Below are 22,422 nucleotides of genomic sequence, written 5' to 3' on the forward strand. Positions count from 1 at the left end.
ATAATGCTTCCTATATTAAAGTAGTCTTTAGTAATACATCAAAAAACACATTAAAATATTATTAAAGATCTGGGTTGAACCTGGTAATAGCTTGGAAATTCAGTTGAGATTCAAACTCTGTCCTAAATACCATCTTCTTCCTTTCCCTCATTATTGTACAGTCCATTGGGTGCTGTAAGTGTAATTGTCCCTAAAGATGGGGTCATTGGAGTGTTGTGATACCTGAATTCTTTTCTAATACTTGGCTAGGTGTACCAAGGATGTACAACTCGGCACTCGGAAACAAGCACTGAAGGCACTTCAATCACTGGACCCCAAAGGCTCTGACATCTCATGGGTTCCCAATAAACCAGGAGTGGCCAACCTGAGCCTGAGAAGGTGCCAGAATTTACCAATGAACATTGCCAAAGAGCCACACTAATATGTCAGCAGCCCCCCATCCGCTACCCTGCTCCAGCCCCCAGCACCTCCTACCCACTGGCAACCCCGCCAATCAGCGCCTCCCCCTCCCTCCCCACACATCCCGCCCACTGTAATCAGCTGTTTTGCATGGCAGGCTTGGGGGGAGGGACAGGGGGCTCAGGAGAAGGGGTGGAGTGGGCGGCAGGACCTGGGGCAGAGCAGGGGGTTAAGCAGTAAGCACCCCCAGCACATTGGAAAGTTAGCATCTGTAGCTCCAGCCTCAGAGTCAACGCCTATGCAAGGAGCCGCATATTAACCTCTGAAGAGCCGCATGCAGCTCCGGAACCACAGGTTGGCCACTCCTGCAATAAACACTCAGAACACAGCTCAAATGAAAGGATTCTGTACAAGGCTGGCAAAAGGAAAGGTTGCAAAGACCTAAGGTACAATGGCTTAGTCAGTCAGTTACAATCAAGGATGAAGCAAGTAAGTCCCAACTTGGCCCTTAGGAACAGACCAATAAGCTTATCCCATGGGGGTCCTTAGGTCTAGTACCTGGTTGTCTCTCTTAGTCCATTCTTCTACTAAAGGGCAATTGGGTATTGGTCTGTAGGTCCAACTGGCCAATACTTGGTCACTTCTGGTCAATCTCATCCTCTGTGGTTTCAGTGCGGACCCCTCCACATGGTCCTGTTATCAGTGTGGCTGTTGCCTAGTGTTTTCTGCTATCAGACTGTTTCATATGTGGACAGCATGCCCTACTCAACAGTCCCTGTTTAAGTATGCCTAATGCCTACCTTTTATAAGCACAGCAGCCCTTTCCCTTTGGGTCCAAAACCTCGTTGAATCGCACACTTTCCCTTTACTAATCCCATGTATCTGGGACACCATGTCTACAATTGCTTACTTGAAGTTATAGGCTGCTGTTATAATAATTGGGCCTACCAATGTACCCTAATAGTGAGCTCAAGTGCAAAAAAAAAAAAAAAAGTACATGAAAGATCATAAGATGACACAATAATCTATAGCAACTAATGTTGATGGGAAAAGATGAATTAGTCCAAATAAAATGGCCTACTGATCTAACTTAAAGACTGTGCTAAGATCATGTGTGGTAAACAAGAAAGGCATGGAACTAGAAATCAGTGAAACTAAAATTGGAATATCAGAAACTAGGCCTAATTGATCGACAAAATAATGAGGATGGGCTATTCCACCCACCATTCCCTTTGTGGGTCATTAAAGAAAGACTTTGGGGAGAAAAATGGGCTACTGAAGCAAGTTTCACCATCATGGCTCCCACTCCCACCATCTCCTGAAACCCTGGGCCTTCATCGTCCTACTTCTGAATCATCCAGACCAGGCCAGAGAGAGGGACCTAGATGACCTCACTATCTCCAGTCAGTCCATATGAAACCCAAACTCCAATGGGGTGAAATGGGATCAAACTTTATCAAAAACAGCAGCAGCAACAGCTCCAGCTCATCGCAACTAGCTTCTCTTTTCCCCCCAAATGGATCGTTATCTTCTTTGATTCCATCTAAGAGACTGTCAAACAAGGAGCTTTTTCCTTCTAAAAACTCTCTGCAGTTAAATGCAAAGGGAACAAGGGTTGTTGTTAAAATGAAAGCCTTATTTAATATTTAACATTTCAAATGCTTTAACTGTGTTTCCTTCTTTACTGTATCTTTAATAAAAAAGATGTTTAAATCTATCTTTACCATAAGCAGGCAAGCTTTATGTATAGGAGGTAGGTGTGTGTGTATAGATGTTTAACATTGGACAGTGATTGGATTATGTCAACAACTTTGGCCCATTTACTCCATCTACATTTATACAACAGTGCTACCTCAGTGCATTAGAGAGTTCCCTTCAGATCTCTCTAGGCTGCCTACTGCTGCTGCTGGATCTCCTAGTATCCTCCTCCAGCTTCTGCCATTGCTTCTGTAGGCCCTCTGCTGCCAACAACCTGGTTTCCTGCACATCTTCCCAGGCCTAGCACTCCGTTTGACTGCTCATGACCACACTGCTGCCACCAGCACCCAGGCTACTGTGCTCTAGCTTGCTGCTTACCCTCACTCATGGCCTTTTGGCTCTCTCCCTCAAACTGGTCATAAATTCAAGATGTCATTTCCTTTACATGTCCACTAAGCATCACAGAATCTTCTAATGGCCGGATGTCGAATTGCTCCTTCCAGTTAAACTGTGACCCAAAGCTTTTGGGGGTCTGGAGTGAGGGAGAAGCAGGAGACAGGTGTTCCTAGTAATTAGTCAATAGGTGCATTACAGGATGTAGGTTCACCTGCAGTTTGTAAGTCTGTCTGCTGTTCTGAAGCCATAAGATGTTAACTGCAATACTGACCAATGGACCTCTGAACGTGGACTATGTGAAAATATTGAACTTCATTCTGCAGAGCTGATCAGAAGCTTTTTTGCCAAAGGATGGGAGGGAATCACAATAATGACATTTCAACAAGATTGGCATAAAAGAATAAACAAATGTTTGTAATCAAGAGCTGATGTCTGTTCTTGTGAAATTCATTCTGTTCCATGCAGTAGAAATTACTTTATTTCATTCTTTGGTTGATTGGATAAAGGATGTTAAAGAAACAATGCCCTTGGGGAAAAACACTATTAAAATAGTAATGCAAAGGGACAATAAGTAGCTTTTGAGTGCTTCTGGAATCTATTTGAACCAATCACGTCAAGCAAATATTGGGCTCCTGTAGAGGTGTTTTTGTTTTTGTTTTTAACTGGAACCCTATCTGAAAGGCCCAGATTCAGTATGAAACCTCCCATCGATCTCACTCCATATGGTCCAAACTCCCATGCCACATTCATTTGCAAATTGGATACTATTAACTTAGGCTTGAATAGAGACTGGGAGTGGCTAAGTCATTATGCAAGGTAACCTATTTCCTCTTGTTTTTTCCTACCCTCCCCCCCAGACGTTCTTGTTAAACCCTGGATTTGTGCTGGAAATGGCCCACCTTGATTATCATACACATTGTAAGGAGAGTGATCACTTTAGATAAGCTATTGCCAACAGGAGAGTGGGTTTGTGTGGAGGGGGGGAAAAAAGAAGGGGGGGGGCGGGAGAAAACCTGGATTTGTGCTGGAAATGGCCTACCTTGATTATCATACACATTGTAAGGAGAGTGATCACTTTAGATAAGCTATTACCAGCAGAAGGGTGGGGTCAGGGGAGAGAAAACCTTTTGTAGTGGTAAACACCCATTTTTTCATGGTTTGTGTGTATAAAAAGATCTTCTGTACTTTCCACAGTATGCATCCGATGAAGTGAGCTGTAGCTCGCGAAAGCTTATGCTCAAATAAATTGGTTAGTCTCTAAGGTGCCACAAGGACTCCTTTTCTTCTTTCGACCTGCCTCAGTTGATCACTGCGGTGTGGCACTCTACCTATGCTCAAATAAACCGGTTTCTTGGATCTGAACTCTGGATTTAGCCATGATTTTGTCAGTTACAGCAAGCAGTGGCTGTCTGCTTTGTTAGGTTCATAAGGTAACCTGAATGCCTGGTTGGTGGTTCTGAAAATATCCTTATATTCTGGGGCTTGTCCAGGATCTTAGACAGTTACATTTCATGGAGGAATCGCAATCTACATGTAACAGTGCATATGTAAATAATGGCTGAGGCGATCCATCAGTGGATCATTAATTATGTGCGAAAACTTTGGGTCCATTTAATTTTAAAGAGGAGTTACATAAAGAATTGGATGTAACTCAACATCTACAAAATGACATAATAATAAGAAATTAAAATCTGGCCCGTATCAAAGTGTCAGCAAACCAATAGCTTTGGCTATTAGCCCATGATTTGAATGTTAAATTAAGTAAATGTAGACCTGAAAAATAAATTGTAATAGAAGAGAAAAGGAAGTTAAGAGCAAATGAAAATGCTGGAGACAGAGGATATGAAGGAGTTAAAGAAAAATGTATGTGAATTAAGGGCAAATTCTCTTTTCAAAGGGAAAACTTCTAGCTGTTAGGAGGCAGAGAAGAGGGAAAGTTTCTGATTTAGAGAGACAAATATAAGAAATGGGAGGACACATTAATGGATTGTTGCAACTACAGAGCACAAGTCAGTTAATCATGTTTCCTCCTTTTTAGGCAAGGAGGCAGTGCTAACAGCATTACCACTCCATGCTGAGGAAACCAGAGCTTTCCATAAATTATATCCCTGAAAGGATCTGTTGAAAGAATTCTCTCTGCTTTTAATTAAAAGCTAAATAATTATTTAAGTAACTTGTAAGTTTAAATTTAAAGGTATTATTAATTGTTGTTAATTTGTAATGTTTGCATGACTTTTAGTCAAACCTAACAAAAGACAATACAATGTTATTTAAAACTGTTTGGCAAGCAGCCAATATGTTGTTGTGAAAAAGGGTAAGTGGCTTACCTGGCAGTTTTGTCTATGTTGGCAAAAAGTTGTTTAAAGGCATTCAATTTAATAACCTTTAAATATGGCAGTAATCTATACAATTCACTATCTCTTTAAATAGGACTGTGCTTAGTGTAAATATGAAATGTAAATTAGTGAGTAAAAGTACAACAGAAGAGAGAAAGTAGAAAAAGAAGCAAAGGTAAAACCCTTAAGTAAAATTAGCATATTAAATGTGTGTATATATTGTTCTGTTACTTGCATGTCCATATTGGCCAGACTGACAGCCACAAAACTTGTTGGGTTCAAATTTTTGTTAATGAACATATTTTTAATCTAATTAATTGGTTGTTGTGTGTTATCTTCAAAGGTGTAAAGTTAGTTATGATTCCAGCCACACCACCATGATCATGATAAGGAAAACCAGCGATGTGTAAGTTTTCTGCTTTATACAGAAACCATTATTTTAAGGAAGTACTGATGCTTCTAACAAAAGAAAACGTGGCAGCCTCTTCTACTCACAAAATAGCACTCATGGGATAATTAATTCATCACTCTGTGAAAGTGTCTAAACTTTTTGCAAGCTCTTGTAATTTCCCTTTTTTATTTTCCCTACATAAAATGTGTTAATATGGTTTTCCACAGCATTTGTTTTTGCTTCCAGTATACAAATATTCAAGGAAAAATACCTTTTGCTCCTAACTAAATTGTTTAATTCCTTTCAGCAAGCAAAATTGAAGACTAATTTAGTTAAAAGGAGGTTGTTAACTCAATTAGGATTTTTTCCATTTCATTCTCATTAGAAATGAACAAATTTCCAGTGCCTGTCTGCCATATTAGTCAATGCTAATGTAACTAAGTCAAGGGTAATTGATCATTTTAACCCCTAGGTTTCCTGGACCTGCCCTAAACAGCAATGTCTAATCCTTTGTTTAGTGGTTTGTTGTCTATGTTTAACTCTTTAGAGTTTTTCTTTAAAGTTTTATTTTATATAGAACAATGTTGGAATTATTTGTCCCTTGGTTATATGTTTTATTTCATGTAACTGTTATTAGGTTTTTAATTAGGGGAGTTTTGTTGGGGGGGGGAATCCTTTTTGCGTGTGCAAAAATTATGAATAGACCTCTGAGAGGGCAGTACATGTATATTTCCCTCACTCCTACTGCAGCGGAAAGCAACACAGAGCCACTCCTTTCCATAAAGTGTTTGGTTTTTTTCCTGGTTGGCTCAGACATTCCTCACAACACAGTCATTCCATCTGAGAAAATGGATCAGAATGGTTTCAGGTAACTCATCAATCCACATGCTTAGACTCAGTCAGTTAGGGAACCAGAACTAATACTATTTGACTTGTGAGGAATCAAACCCAGCAAATTCTGCTCTAAACTCCAAAGAAGCAATAATCTTATTTTAATTCCTGTGTCCTAACAGAATCCCCCCCTACACACACACACACACGTTTGGAATGAGTTTTAGTGAGAACGTCATTTTTTGTGTAACTGCCTTCTGTTTTCATGCACATTTTGTGAATACAAAAAACATGCACAGTTCATTGCAGTTAATATTTTGCCCAGCTCTGCTTTGCAACATACGCAAGCAAGCAGTAAACACTCTATTTCACATCCCATATGGGGTTTTGTTTATCTAATGTTACTGGTTAATAAGATTTTTCCTAGCTTGCACCACTGAAGTGCTAAAGAGGTAGAAGCTCTACCAATACAATATGAGCTAAAAGGAAGCCAGTTCTTCTCAAATTACTAGTACCTGTGCTAAATTCTTGACAGGCAGAGTTATTCTGAATTTATTTTTGATTTGTGCATGATAGTTAAATGCCTTTATTCAGTCTGGGATAAAATATAATATGTCTCAGAAAGTTATATTTTTGTTATTAATACTGGATCATTTGCCCAAAAAGCAAAACACAAATGAGTTTCCACTAAACCAAATCACATTTATTTCCATTTTTGAACAATACAGTTATTCATTTACTTTAATAATTTACAATTTGCTTATCACTGCAGTCACTGAGTACTTGATACATTGCAGTAAATGTTGTGGTAAACCAACAAGTGAGGAGGAAATCAAAGCCAGAAATCAAATGCAGGCTTGGCTGGAAAAAAAATCTTAAAATAAAGTGTGATATTTATGCTTAGAAGGCCAACAAACTTGAGCTCTGGCAGACGAGACAGTGTCAAGATCTTCTGTACCAGATACGGACTGGCTACAGAGCTTGCTTGTAGACAACAGATATATTTTTCATAAGAGCCTTTAATGATCTGTCAGCTATGGCTGAGGTTCATATAAGTAAGGTATTTTACACACAGTGCCACCTAGTGGCTGAACCACAATACAATTTAGCATTTCATTAATCCCCTTGTGTAAATTCTACATTCCTACCATTTACTATATTTACCCTCGTGCTGTCTTTGAAGTTCTGCAATCAGTCTGTTAAGTGTCTCTGAATTGTACTGGTTTTCTATTTACATGATCCAAATGCATAACATCATGGCATCTGGCTGTCCATTAGTTGCAATGACTGGCTGAGGACAGTCCAGAATTCTTGAGGCATTGTCTTCTTGTTCTGCATCTGTCGAGTTTGTTCTGTTGATTGTTCTCTCTAGGAACAAACTGCAACTCTTCACAGCTGGTCTCAATCACATCTGATCTGGGTGCAGAATTCTTTTTCTTTGTGACAGCTGAAGTTGGCCATCCTTTCGCTCCATCCAATTTGATGTGAACATGGTCACTAGGTTCTAGACCTGGCAGTTCTCTGAGTGACATCTGGTGTAAAAGTGTTCATAAACTCTTTTAGCCTTTATCTGATTTGTCTACTCTTTTCTTGTCTGGCCACTTTAGAGATAGGTTCTTTTCCAAAGTTGGAAGAGTAGTTCTGAGTTGTCTTCCCAGCAGGAGTTGTGCTAGATTATAGCCAGTAGCCACTATTGAACTGTAACTCAGAAGAGCAAGGAATGAATCTTCCTGCTGTAGGATTTTCTTGTCTTCTACAACTCTCTCAGCTTCTCTGTTCATTTGTGGGTAATGTGGGCTGCTAGTAATCTGATCAAAATAATGTTTTGTGCAGAATGAGAAATTCCTCTGCAGTGAATTGTGGTCTGTTGTTCGTCATTAGTTGTTTTGGAATACCAAAGTGAGCAAAAGTGCACTTTAGTTTCTCAATACCACTATGACATGTTATGTCTTTCAGATACATTATTGCTACAAAGCCGGGTGGGAGGTGAACTCACGTGAATGCACCTCTGAACGCTGGGTCTTGGCTGAATGAGGACAACAACTGTGAGCGGGGTGTAGTGGAGGGAGAGGGGCGTGGCATAGTAAAGGAATTGAAGATGTGCCCTGGCTGGGTGGTTGAATAAGGCAGTGCCTCGGGGAAGAAGTCTTAAAGCTATGGCCCCATATCAGGGCTGAGAAAGAACTTTGACTGTATACCCCAGCAGGGGGGACAGCGTGTGAAGCTGATCCAGAGGGCTGAGAGGCCGAAGACCAGCAACTAGCCTTTCAGGTACAACAATGAAGTTAGACAGTGCTAATGGCCCATCAACAAAGACAGTGGACCATGGAAGAGCTTATCCTCAGCAGTGGACGTTTCAGACAGCCTATGGAAAATAGCTGCTATGACTCAGCAAGGCATGCAAAGGTATGTGACCTGATCACATGATACTGAACTCCATTTTGGTACCTGTGTTATTCCACAAACTGGGCTGGGAACTTGTCTTAGAACAAAGGGGTTCCCTCCCTATGGAGAGACTATAAAAGTTGGGGAGAGACATCATTTCTAGGTCTCACTCCCCACACAAGAGAACACCTGGAGAACAAAGACTGAACCGTGGGGAAGTGCTGGTCCCAGGCTAAAGGGATTTCCAGCCTGTGTATGGAAGCTTGATGGACTGCTTGTACTATCTTATAGGGTGTAGCACTGTTTGATTCAAATCCTGTGTAGTATGTTAGGTTTAGATTGTGTTTTTGTTTATTTACTAGGTAATCTGCTTTGATCTGTTTGCTATAACTTATAATCACTTAAAATCTATCTTCCTGTAGTTAATAAACTTGTTTTATATTTTATCTTAACCAGTGTATTTTTGAGTAAAGTGCTTGGGAAAAATCTCAGCTCAGTTAACAAAGGCTTGGTGCATATCTTCCCCGCATCGAGGGGGCGAGCAGATTAATTTAATAAGCTTGCAGTGTTCAGACCCCTGTCCAGTGCAAAATGGTATAATTCTGGGTTTATACTCCAGTAGGGGTGTAAGGTTGGAGAGCTGGCAAATTGGCTTGGGCCTCCATTGTTAGTCCATGAGTGGCTTAGGTAAAGCACTCAGGTGACTAAGTTGGATGTGCGGCACCACCTCTTGTTGGGTTGGGTGATACCTAGCCAGCCCCTCCATGTCCTGTTATCACCAATAGAGCACTGTAGGAGTCCAACCCAACTGAATGGTTTGGGGACACAGCAATTCCAACAGCTTGCACGCTTCACTCCAGGGGTACATCCCATCACAATCAGGTCTAAGCATTAGAGCTGGAGTGGGGCAGTGTTTCTGATGAAAGGTTACAGTAGAGAAGGGAATGGAGGAGTGAGCAGCTGATGGTGGAGCAAGTGACCAGTGGACTGGCTGGGCGACGGCAGAGTGAGTGGATGGGTAAGCAGATGGGTGATGGAATGAGCAGACAGCTGAGTGGATGGGCAATGGTGGAGAGAACAGACAGGCAATGGTGGAGTGAGCGGATGGCCGAATGGCAGCTGAGGCATTCCTTGGTGCCTTCCCCCCACACCTTTGAGGTGGAATGTGAACTCATGTGAATGGATCTCTGAACTCTGGGTCTTCATTGACCAAGGACAACAACAGTGAGTGGGGTGTGGTGGAGTGGGGAGTAACACATTGAAGAGATGTTTGTTTTTTGGACTGTATCACTACAAGATAAGAACCTGAGGCAAAGTACACCGACCAGGAGCAGAACATCCATCACAGATTATGTTGGGCATTCTGAATCATGCTTGCAGCATTTTCCCAAATTAATGCTCGGTTACTTTCCCCTTTTTATTAAAAGTTTTTCTACACACAGACTCCAGTGCTTGTGAGAGGGGAAGTATTGCCTCATAGAGGCATCTGGGGTAGTGTGTAATATTCCCAAGTTACTCGGTGAGGGGTCAAGCCAGTTCTGTGTTGCAAATGTTAAAAAAGAACCCCAAGGTATTGGACCCATCCCTTGTCACTGTTGACTCCATCTGGTAGAAGAGTTACAATCCCAAAAGATAATCTAGAAAAGTAAAATCTTCTAAAGGATGTGATAAATGTAGTTAGTTAAAACACCCTCTTTGGCTAAAGGAATTTGTTATAACCAGCCTGGAGAATGCTGTAGCTACTTTCACTTTGGGAAAGAATTCATCCAGTACTGGGAGAATGTATGTCTCTCACAACTGCTTCATTAAGTCTTTTTAAGATCCACACAGATTTGTATTTTTCCATTTTTCTTTATAACTGGTACCATTGGGGCACACCATGCTGTTGGCTGTGAGATTTTCTCGATTATGCCAATCCCTTCCATCCTCTTTAACTCAGTTTCCACTTTATGAAGTAATAGGATAGCCATTCTGCAAGATGTACGTACACTATATGGCTCAGCATTGTCTCTTAAGGTTATTTGCACTGGATGTCCTTTCCAAAGTCCAATATCACCAAATCATCAAGTTCTTCCACCTTTCTCACTAAGCCCATCATGGTTGCCATGCTGCAGCTGAGAAGGCTATTGGTCTGTGGTCCTTTGATCACATTCATTCTGAATGCATAGCTCTTGTTGCGTAAGGTTTTTTTCTGTGATGAATTGGCCCATCCAGTTCAGAATACCTCCAGGGTTAGTCAGAGCTGTGTCTTGTGACTTCATCTCTGGGAGAGGTTGAAGGTGATTGTAAGTGCCTTCTGAGATGACTGACATCAGCTTCTGAGTAGAGCCCTGCAAATCCAGACATCCACTTTATATCTATGGATAGCTGCACCTGCGGCTTTATTACTTACCATCATTGCAGATCAGATGCGAATCCAAATTTTTGTATCCACACAGGGCTCTAACAGTGAGATAGGGTGCTGGTGCGGATGCAGATAGACAGAAAAGATGGAGTGTGGATTGCAGGTTGGATACAAGTTACTTGTCGCGGACGCAGATCCACATTTTTGTATGCATGCAGGACTCTACAACTCAGTCAATTTTAAAGTCAGTAGTCTTGCCATAAACATTCATTTTCACTCTCCAGGTACGCTCTATCTTATCACAAGTGACAGATCCAGAAACAAAAGCTCTTGATAGTCTGTCTGTAATATAAGTCAACTCCCTGACTGCTTTGGTGCAACAAACAACGGCAAAATGTCTATATTTCATGCATGTGTTACAGTGTGCCTCTGGCTGGAACATGCATCATCTCTTGAGATATGGCTTTTTCCACACCTTGGGGAAGTGGGCTGGAATTTGTTCTTCTTAGCCTGGAAATGCTCTCCTCTTGCCTCAGGGATTTCATGATAATGACTTAACACTCAAGTGTCTGTTTATAGCTTTCAGAGTAGCAGCCGTGTTAGTCTGTATTCGCAAAAAGAAAAGGAGGACTTGTGGCACCTTAGAGACTAACCAATTTATTTGAGCATAAGCTTTCGTGAGCTACAGCTCATTTCATCGGATGCTTGTAAGCTACTTTCAGGTCTTTCAAGTTGCTCCTACCCTTAGTTTTGTTCTTTGACTAATTCTGACTGCTTTACTATCCGTCTAGCTGTAGCTAGAGTTAAATCTCTCTTCAGTTGTAGCTGCTGTGAAAGGCAACTGCTGTGAAAGCCTGCTGCTGATTATTTTCATGTTTTGCATTCCCCAAATCAGTTTTCAGCCAATATATGCAGAGCTCTTATAAAACATTCAACATTTTCCCCTCATTCTTAAATTCTCTGGTGAAAACATGCTCTTTCATAAACCACATTTCTCTGGGGTATAAAGTATGTGTGAAATATAGACAGAACCCTTTCCTAGTCATCTTTGTGACTGTCTTCAATAAAGTCAAAGGATTTAAAGATATGCTCTGCTTGATTCCCCATCGCATATATTAAAGAAAATACCTGTATATCTCCAGTTTCTTGGGGAGTTTGCAGTTGGAAATCTTGCAAAATACTGCTTCCAGTCTATTGTGGAGGTTTGTCAAAGCTGAGATTCTCTGGAGCATGGAAGAATGGCATGTTGATGTGAACCTGCAATCTTTATTGCTGTTCATTCGGTTTCTGTTAATTTACTCCTGATACCATGTCATGTTCTTCTATACAAGATAGGGACTGGCTACAGAGCTTGCTTAAACACACCAGATTATTCATGCTCAGACAGACCTGGTAGAGCTTCACTTAAATATTAAATAGGTATTTTATACACACTGTCACCTTGTGGCTGAACAGTTAAATACAGCTTAGCATGCCATTACAGTCTGCAGGAGAGAGCGAGTTCTACATTTGGAGGACTTCCTCTGACAATGTCATGCCTTCAGCTCCCATGGTGGCATATCTAGGAGTTGTCAAGAAAATTACTTCTGCCATTTCAGTGTTACATAAAGAAAACCTACATTTTCCATTTTAATATTGATTAGTCCTCCAAAATCCATTACACATTTTAGAAAAAGAGACAACTCACAAGTAATATTCTCTCTTCAATTTGTATTTCAGAGATGATGTAAAGAGTTAGTCTTTTGCCCCTCTTTTTTTCTGGAAGATGAATTTATGCCATTATCTTCAAAAAAGTAAGATTATTAATATGATCTCTTATTAATTATACTGGGGTGGCCAAATTTACTGGCCCTCAGAGCCACATATGACAATCTTCAGAAGTACAAGAGCTGGGGCACACCTCCCAGGAGCCAGGGCTTGGGGTTTCAGCCCCACTCCTGCTGAAGCCCTGATCCCCAGCAGATGTGCCCTGCAGGGCTGAAGCCCCAAGACCCCTCTCCTCTCTGGGCAGAAGTCCCTACCCCATCACCCCACTGCAAGACAGAGGTCCTGAGCTCTGCCCCCAAATCGGGTAGGTGGAGAATGGTGGGGCGGGGACTTCCAAGCTGCACTTTAATGGGAAAAGAGCCACAATTTAGCCACCCCTGAATTATACCTTTAATCTCCTTTCTCTCTGCTGTACATCTAAACTCTTTTGTATTAGTAAATTTTGTATTTTGCTTGTCATCATCAAAATATTACAAGAGATTAAATTTTTAGTAGGACTTTACTTTTCTGTAGAAGTAAGAAATTTTACAAATGATCATGTTGATTTAAAATAAATGTGATACTGTCCAAAGAAAAACATGCCCAAATATACACATGCAGGAATCCAGGGTAATTTCTTTTATGGTTTCATTGGGGGGAAAATAATTAATTGCTTCAATCCCAAATTTTTTTTTAGTAAAAAGAATTGTACCCCCAGAAAACATTCAAGAACCATAATTAAGGTACCTCTATGGGTTTGTCTTCGCTGCAGTGTTAGCTCAAGGTATAACTTAAGTGGGAGAAAGCATGAAGGTGTTTGTTTGAAAAAGTAAAATGTAGGTGACAGAGGCTGGCATTACTAGCCAATCGGGGTCAGAGTTGACACCTCAATAGAGTATGAGAAATGATAAGATGGGGATAGGCCAATAAGGACCTTGAAAGTGAAGATAAGTAGCTTACGTTGATGTGATAGAAAAGGGAGGCCCAGTGAAGGAATAGAAAGAGAGGGGTGACATGGTCAAAGCAATGGGCTAGGAAAATATATCATTCTGAATGGATATAAGCAGGGCAAGATAGAATTTGTCAAGCCCAGATAAAAGGATGTTGCAGTAATTGAGATGCAAGATGAGGAGGGCCTGGACAAGAGTTTTAGATGTGTGGATGGATAGGAAAGGCCATACTTTAGAGATGTTATGCAGAAAAAAATCTGCAAGATTTAGACATCGCTTGGATGTGAGAGAGATCTGGGTCAAAGATGACACCAAGGTTATGGGCCTGAGTGAGAGACAGGGCGGTGATCAAGAAAGGATGTCAGGGAGAGGGCTTGGGGGAATTGTTAGTATACATTACCGTTTTATGTTACTAATGCAAAACAAAAAACTGAACAGTGTCAGTGGGCTTGTTTTCACTGCAGTGTTTGCTCAAGGTGTAACTCAACTGTTGTCCCCAACCTGACTCCTGCCCACACACAAAAATCTCCAGCTCAAGTTAAGTGGTGCTTTAACCTTGAGCTAGCTCGCTTGTCAAGGGGTGGGGGTTGAAGCTCGAGTGCTGCTGATACTCAGGCTTGTCATGCAGCGGGGACTCAACTAGTCTGTGCTGCCAATCACTCTATTCAAGTAGAGCATTTTGCAGTGTGACTGCTTTCACTCAAGCTAGGCTAACTTGAGAAGAGTTAATTTGCATGTAGATGTCTTTACTGCTATGTTAGCTCAAGTTAAGACCAGTGTCTCTTAAAGGATACTATAGATGATCGTCTATTAATAATAAATAGTTGTTTTGCAGTAGCACAGAGACCCAATCTGGAATAGGGCCCCATTGTACTAGTCACTGAGTTTAATAAATGTAACTTGATTTATTAATTGAACAGTGTGGTGAACTGATGTGTTTCCAAAACCAAAGTGGCTTGTCTTTTACATTAGTACAAATTTAGATATCCTTCCTGAACTAACTTGTAAGGCTGTTACCAAGTCCTCCAAATCCTTTTCAACACCCACCCATACTGTGACATCAGCAAGAAATCAGACAACCATTATTAAATTGAGTTAAATTGAGCAGTCCTCAGGGATGGCTGAGGTTATTTACTAATTTATCATTTTAAAAATACTTTCAAGTGACTGAAAACCATCAAACTGTGCACATAACTTTACAGAACTGTGTGATCTTTTTATTATTACCCCCATCTTCTGTCCCACCCTTCCCACACTTACTTGGTTCTCTTTTCAGATTAGATTGTGAAGTCTTTAAAACAGGGTCTTCCTTTGTTCATATAACAGCTAGTATGCAGGGCCCAAATTCTGACTGGGGCCATTGGGCATTACCTCAACATAAATAAATAATGATATTTAATCAAAATTATAAAGGTGGAATCCAACTCAGCACAGGACAGATCTTTTAAAACTAGCTGTCAAGTAATTTCTCTTAAATTCTGCTCAACTAAACATGAACTTAAAGGGTTACTAAGGCAACTAAACTAGAATACAAAAATTCAGTTAAGGTTTGCAGGAGCAAACTGGCTTAATCTTCATTAAAAGGGACAAGCAGAAAAGAAATACTTTTTCTAGAGCTGGGTGATGGTGGTGGGTAATTTCTGAAAAAAAATTACACTGAAAATGTTTGCCACTTTGCTCCACTCAATTTTTTGTATCATTAAATTTTTTGTCATGGCATTTTAAGGGACTGAAATTATGTAAAGTGAAACCTGCAAAACCAGCAAAATCCATTTTAAGGGATGGGGGAATTACACATCACTTTTAAAAAAACTTCTGGAGGTATCATTGATCCTGATAAACCATATGGCAAAGAGGATTAAGCCCAGGGTTTGGAATCTGGTTCTGATCTCTAGTCCCACCTTTAACACTGATTAGCCATAATGATACTTGTATTTTGTTTCTCCCTCCCACAATTCAATGAGGGGAGGAAAGGGATTCAGAAAACCTTGGAGCAGAGTGGGGAGACATGGCAATGGGAAATCTTTCCCATATCTGTACTACCTGCTTTTTGCTGCCACATTCTTCCCCTGTGGTCCTCTTGGAGGGCGTCCAGGATGGTCTCTTACTGCCTCAAATAAGGGAAGGATAGCAGAGTTGTGGGATTTTCTTACCCTCTTCTTACTGGAGGGGATGTCCGGCTGCAGCATTTTATCCTGGCTGTAACTCAGGCTGCTGTGTCTTGAGTCAGCAGAGCAGAAACACTGAGCTTGTTCTGCCTGGTATCAGAATGCTCCAAACAGAGTGAGCTGAGCAGTTCTCTGCTGTTGCTAAAGGAGCAGCCTGAGGACTTCATGTGCTTGTGTGTGAAAATTTACATTTCTGTAAGTTTCAAATGTGAAAAGAGCCATTCCCTCATAATTGCAAATAAAGCAATATGTCTGTGTGCATACATGCAAAATCACATCAAACAAAAAGGCAGCACTACCCTGTGAAAACTGCAGAACAAAAACCCGTGAGGTCTGCCCATGTCTACTTGCAATACGCTCTCTGCGTGAAATCAGCCAAGTCTGAATTGCTAATGAATAATGAAAGGCAGCAGTGTAGAAGGGAGAGCTTCACCAACTAGCACTTTAATATTGGGTCAGATCTTTTGGCTGCTGCTTCCATGATCAATCTTAGGGGCGTCTGGATGTAAGTCAGACCTATAGCTACACTGCTAGCTTGTCCATGTTCCATTCAAAGAATATTGCCAGACAAGTTGTTTGGTTTTAGTCTGAAGCAAAGCAGGGTGTTTTTTTCATGCATTTAAGCAGACCTCATTACAGTAATGCTGTTTGGACTGCTATTTATCCCCTTTACAATTCAAAATGTCCTCTGACTTGAGTCAATTTCAATAACCCTGTTCCTCTTAAATTGCAATGACTCCCTGTGAAACAACACTGATTGTTACAGTGTGGATTGGCTGCCTTTTATAGACCAACCCTATTCTAATACCTGCTGCAAATGGGCTCACAAGACTCTGAAGGATTTCATAGCAGTGAGCAGCCATCTATTCTATGTAAATTCTTATAGTCGGAGTGCCTTACACTCATGCGTTAAGCAATATGGCTAACATGTGGTTTGTTCTTTCTCTTGTTCTCTTCCAGGGACAAAATGGTGTGTCCAATAGAGTGTTTTGGTTGGTAAGGTTTTTTAAAATGTTCATGCTGCTATGTGTTTGTTAGAGAAGTTAAGGTCAAAGAAATACACCTTGCAGAAGGAGGTGGTAAGTCTTGTGATAGTCTTTCGTGCCAGTGGAAGTCTGTTCTAGGACTGGCTCCCGAGAAAGCTCTGGCTTCTGCACAGACAAGCTTTACCCTGCTGGTAGACAGTTCCACTGTGGCTGAGGAGTGGAGTTGTCAACCACAATCTTCATCCCAGAGCTTTAGGAGGCCTTTTAGATATCAAGGCATTCCATGGCCTGGACCCAGCATAAGGACCAAGACCTTGAACTGGAACTGATATTTTATGGGAAGCCAATCTAGAGAGCAAAGGAAAGATTCCATGTGTTCACAGTAGACCATGTTGTTGAAGAAATGCACTCTCTTAGCCAACAGTTAAGCCACTGTGCCTTTGAAAAGAGAGGAACTGATGCCTGCAGTCTTTGTGCATCCTAAACTCCTATTTAAGTCAACGGGAATTTTCCCTGCTGATAAACTGTGTCTCACAGGTTCCTTCTCAGATGTCTTGAAGAAGAGTACCACCTAAATTAAGATCAGGCACTAAAGAAATGTTTCAGGCTAATTCATCCTTTGTGTAATTCCATTAATTTCCAAACTGATAGAAAAATAATGCATGCTATTCTTTATCTTACCCATTTTGACCTGGGATCTGATTCACATATGGATACCTGAACCCTGTAGCTGGACAGGGGTGCTGGAACTGGGGGAAAATGGGCCATGGCTCTCCCACTTTTCACCCAGCCCCCTGCCCCTCCTCTTCTCCTGAGGCCCCATCCCCTGGCCAAGCCAGAAGCTGGAGCCTACTCTGAGTAAGAGCGGCCCAGGGAGCCTGGGCAGTGGTGAGGAGCCACGGACCCTCCACCTGCCCAGAGTGGGGGGCCCCCCCCGAGAGCAGCCTCCAGCCTGTGTCCCCACCCCCTCAACCAGGGCAGATGGAGGGTCTGCAGCTGCCCAGGTGGCTCTTACTATGACCTGGCTGCAGCTCTTCAGCCCCTGAGGCCCTGGCCAGGCCGGAAGTCAGAGTTGGCTCAGGGTAAGAGCCACATGAGCAGCTGTGGGAAGCCATGGACACTCCACCTGCCCTAGGTACAGAGACACAGGCTGGGGGTTGCTCACTGCTCCCCCCCACCCTGGGCAGGTGAAGGGTCCCTGGCTCCCCAACCAGGCTCTGGCTTGGCCAGGGCCTCAGGTGGAAGAGATTGGGTGGGGCCGGTGGGCGGGGCCTCATGCTTCCCCGCCCCTTTAGGGTGCCTGGTTTTGAAAGGTCCTGAGTCAGAATCCAGTGAAGTAGTGTGGGCCTGGGTTCCCCTACCCCCACCACACACGCACACTTACTTGCCACTGAGCAATACTGCCGCCAAGGGAAGCGGCCCTTTTGGACTCTCGCCACCCCCCTGACAGATGGCAGTACAATGGCACTACACGTGTTAAATATTTTACAATACCAATGCAGCATTTATATTGCACCCAATTCCACTGCTGGGAGTTTTGATATTGATTTTATATTTCAGGGACCTCCCAATGTTGAAACTTGAAAGCCAGTATTTTCACCAGAAGCAAATGAGCAATTCATTTTCAGGCTTGGTGAACAGAAGTATCAGACAAAGAATTGCTTCCTAAGAATTAAGGGGAGACAAAGATATGGAGTATCCTTTCAGAGCAAATAAATAAATACTGTTATTTTCTAGCAGCTTTTCTACAATTAATCATTTGTTTTCTGAAAGGCACAGAAGTGCAACTACTCTTGCTGAATTGTGCTCAACCATTGATTTTTTTGAAAAGCCTGAAAAGCCTCAGGTCATGGTGTTCTTCAGATTTGAAGTCACCAATTGAAATAATTGATGTGCTGAGTATTGGGTCTTCTAAATCCAAACTCAGAATTTTGCCCTGGTTAGCATTTTTTAAATGATGCATCTATTTGATTTTCGTGTGCTTGATTTCAGTGCACCATTTCCACTTTACATTGACTCTGTCTGAAACACCCCGAAGTGCTACCCTTGAAGGACACTATGAAAATGAAAGATAGGGTTGTATTGATCATTTTATTACTGTGCTCCCATAAAATTACAAACATTCATCAAAAAATGAAACACATGACTGAGCTAAGTATAGCCCTTAGATGAGTGGCGGTGCTGAAGTGCCTTCAAAATACGTCGTGCATAATTATCTAAGAGGAGAATTTGGCCCCTCGCAACAGACTGCATGTTATTAAATTAACTTTCAGTCACTATGGAACTGTGGCAAACTCAAATTAGTGATCTACAGGTGTAATAGTTCCCCCCACACACACCATTATCAATCTTCAGAGCCATGAGCCATCCAGCCTCCCATTATTTGATTGCTTCGAAGGTATTGCATCCACATCAGTCTCCGAGCTGAATAATCATGCTCTAGGAACTCTCGGTAGTTCTAGTGCCACAGGTTCAAGTCAAGGAGCAAAGTAATAAACTGAGCAGAGTCATGGTGGCAGAGGGAAGAAAGAGGGGGCTAAGTGAATTCAGGTCAAGGACTTGAATATGGCTCGGTTCTTTTGAAAAAGAAGCTACTGAAAAGCCCCAGGCAATTTGAAAGCATAAAGACCCCATTGATTTTTCTTGTTGCTTTGCAGACCAGGTATTACAGTCGATGGTTTTAAACACTCTCATGGGTAAAACAAAATGAACTGAAGTTATTTATACTTTTAGCAGTAAAAAGGGGAAAATCCTGTTCCTTCCTCTCTGGGAAGAAAGATCCTCGTGCTCTGGAACCAATTCAATGGAGGGGGGAGGGGCTTAGCAGGGCCTCCTTGAATGGCTAAGTAATGGGGAGAAGAGGCTGATCAGGGCCAGAGGATCTTTTATTAAACTGTCTTTTTGTTCAGTGTTTGTACAGCACCGAGCACAATGTGGTCCTTGTCCATGACTGGGGCTCCTGGGTGCTATGGTAATACAAAAAATAAATGAGCAGATCTTCTGATCTCTCCCCTTCTTTGGTGGCATGGGTACTAGGCTGTGGAGGTTACTCCATTCATTAGGCTGGAGTTGCCTCTACAGAGCAGCTTCAGTGCCCTTCTTACTTCTCAGAGATTGCAGTATTGAATTACTCAGACTGGACATTGGGGAAAGAGTTTGCTCCTCCATGGACACACAGGCACCCTCTGTCCAAGGGCTACCAACTGACTCACTGATAGGAAAGTATTTTGTTGTTTCCAGCTTAGCCAGTTCCTGCTTGTATCCAATGTTTAAAGTTAGGATGACTAGAAGAAGAGGGGGTCAAAGTATTAGTTTGAGATCAATCAGTAAATCACTTTTTGCTCCATGGCTTTGCATTGTATTTTCCCAAGGTCTGCTTTTTGAAAGGGCTATTTTCTAGAAGGACACACAGACAGCTCTAGCAGACACATCATATATCAGGGTCTTCAGCTGGTGCTAAGCAGTTCAAAAGTTCATGCATTTTTATAGCCTGTGCCCTGTATGTTTACATTCTAGCTCCCTACCGAAAAGTGGCAATCACTGGATGTGATTGTTTTTCAGTATATCCCTGCACACCTATATCCCAGCAGTGGTAAACACTAGGGGCCTGATTTTTCAACATGCTGAGCTCTCAACTCCATCGCTGCCAAGTTTCATGCAGTTCAATGTGTGACATTTTATGCAAGTTATTTAAGGACCTAAATTGCCTGTTTGCAAAGGACCATATACTTTAGCTTATGGTCAATACACCTTTCTCCACACAGTGGCAGGGATAGGACATGGAGGTGCACACAGTGTAGCAGCTAAGAGGCTGTAAAAGGTAGATGAGGTGGGCGGAGGTGTCTGGGAGGAATGGGTGCTGGTGGGGGAAGGCAATGGTAGGTGCTTGTGTTGGTGTATGCCAGAGGGTGTCTGCGTGCTATTTGCATAGCTGAAGTTGCGTATCTTAGGTCGACCACCAATGTAGACCAGGGCTGGGTGCTGTAAGAAGGTGACTGGGTTAGGTGGGTGGCAGCAATGGATACTGCTGGGGTTGGATGGGTTCTGGGAAGTCTGGGAGTACTAAGGTAGGTGACAGGGCCCTGTCTGGGAAGACAGATGGGGTCTGTCTGGTGGTTTGGTAGCTGAGAAATCAGTGGCTGAAGTCTCTCTCAAGGACCGAGGTCTGGAATCTAGCTGGGGTCTCTTTGCATGGCAGCAGCTTGGGCTCTGGCTGGTGGTCTGACTGAGGCCAGGCCTCTCTGAGGCAAGGGTCTGGCTGGGGGCTTTGCGGAGAAGGGGTCTGTCTGATACAGGAGTGTGACAACTGGCTGGGAAGTAGGGCTTGGGGTTGGTCTGGGGCACAGAGGATGGTCAGGGGGAGCCTGGGCCTATTACTGGACCCCCTCACCTTCTGTCCCCACCAACCATTGCTGCCACCCGTCTACTGACTGCTGTTGCAACTCCACCACTGGGAGCCAGCAGGAGCAGCCAGAGGGGAAATGGATAGGTGCCTGAAGACAGGCTCCTAGTGGCTGGCAGGAGAAATACAGCACGGGCGCACAGCTCAGCCACACATGTGAGATTCATGTGAGAAGCAGCCCTGCAACTCCAATTGAAGTCAAATGGAGCTCTTGGTGCTCAGAACTTCTGAAAAGGTTGCCCTAAGTTTTTTTTTTTTCATTTCCAGCAGTCTTTCATTTTCCATGCTGAGCTAGCAGTAATTGGGTAGAAGAATCAGAGGGACATTAGCAGTCCTTGCTACGCCACTGACCAGGAGCCGCCTGAGGTAAGCCCACGCTCCAATCCTGCACCCCAATCCCCTGCCCCAGCCCTGAGACCCCCAAACCCGGAGCCCCTTCCTGCACTCTAAACCCCTCGCCCCTGGCCCCACCCCAGAGCCTGCACCCCCAGCCCAGAGCCCTGACCCCCTCCCATACCCCAACCCCTGCCCCAGCCCAGAGCCCCCTCCCACACTCTGAACCCATCATTCCCAGCCCCACCCCGCAGGCCTTACCCCTGCACCTCAACCCTCTGCCCCAGCCCTGGACCCCTCCCACACCCCAAATCCCTCATCCCCAGCTCCGTTGGATCGTGGGGATCAACAATTTTCTTCAGCAAGGTAGCTGGAAAAATCTTTGAAAACCACTGTTCTAAAAGATATGTTCTAGGAATTATTTTGAGGAAGTTCTGTGTTATACTGTAGGTCACACTAGATGATCACAATGATCCCTTCTGGCCTTGGAATCTATTAATCTAAGTATTTGGATGCACCGATAGATATTATGTATGCAGTTTTTATTATTTGTTAAGACTGGTGATGTACTTAAGGCACACAATAACAGACACTGCCCTGAAGAGATTACAATCTAAGATTGCATTTCCATTTGCAAATGCAGGTTTTCTAGAATCAGATATGTTGCTCTGCACATTTTGCATGTATAATTTAGAAGCCTTCTTTGAAATTTGATTAAGTGAATATTGTCAGTAACCTACCAGTTTGCATTATGCTGAATGACATTAATAATATTTTTCAATATCTTTTATTCACATATACACATGAAAATCCTCTTTTATTTTATAGCTCTTCTGATACCCTGTTTAAATAGGGGAGAGAAAACATGTTTTCAGAACAAATTTTCTAAAATCCATAAGCTTCAAATGTTTTTGACATATTTGCAGCATTTTACAAGACTGAATTTAGAAACAATGACTAACTTTCCATTTTCTTTGTAGTGTGATTGACAAGTTCATTTTCACATTCAGGTATGTGCCCTCTGATTACCATTATGATACGAGAACGCTTCTTCCCA

This window comes from Natator depressus, chromosome 3 (assembly GCF_965152275.1).
Source record: "Natator depressus isolate rNatDep1 chromosome 3, rNatDep2.hap1, whole genome shotgun sequence".
Taxonomy (NCBI): domain Eukaryota; kingdom Metazoa; phylum Chordata; order Testudines; family Cheloniidae; genus Natator; species Natator depressus.